The sequence below is a fragment of the Montipora capricornis genome, chromosome 6, assembly GCF_036669925.1.
Source record: "Montipora capricornis isolate CH-2021 chromosome 6, ASM3666992v2, whole genome shotgun sequence".
Lineage (NCBI taxonomy): Eukaryota > Metazoa > Cnidaria > Anthozoa > Scleractinia > Acroporidae > Montipora > Montipora capricornis.
In genome coordinates this window covers 69,927,021-69,927,750 of record NC_090888.1, presented here as the reverse complement: position 1 = coordinate 69,927,750, position 730 = coordinate 69,927,021, and positions in this window count along the sequence as shown.

Genomic DNA, 730 nt, shown 5'->3' with positions numbered 1-730 from the left:
TGACAAAGCCCCTTTAAAGAAGAAACGAGTGAGTTTCACTCAAGAGCGTGTTTTGTTATCTTTGAACTGAATTTATTACCAAAGCTTTAAAAAGTAAAAGACCTCAAAACGGGACACGACATTACAAAATAATTCAATGTGTGAACGTTTGAGCCAAAGGGCCATTTCTGGCATGACGTCTGGGTGACCCCACAAATGGTCTACATCATACCCCCCCCCCCCCCCCCTCCACACTTAAAAAAAAATGACTGGAACGCTGCAGTTTAATACCACTCAACTCAGTGCCATCTGTTTTTGTGTAACACTTACCAAAGGCATCCCAGTTTACGCTCATGGAGCGTCTACTTTTATCATTCTCTCGGTATTGTTAAAGTGGTACTACGACTAAAAAAACATTTCTTTTTTTTCTTTGGATTTCAAAACTATGTTAACTAAACACTTTAACATACCCAAGTTTTAAGTTCTGATTTTGAAAAGAGACCTGCTTATTTTAACTGGAATTTTCTTATTTATTGGTCCGCCATTACTAATTTTAAAATCTTGAGAGAGCTGGGTCGAGGAGAAAATGACGTCAAACACTCACTAGTTTAAGAATGCAATGCGTGTGTACGCGGCTGAATTAATATGCAGCACGGGAGTTTCGGGCTTTCAGACTTTTAAACCTGTGTTTTGCATATATAATAAATTGCGTTTACATGCTGAAATTTTAAGCTAGTGCCGGAGTAAATGA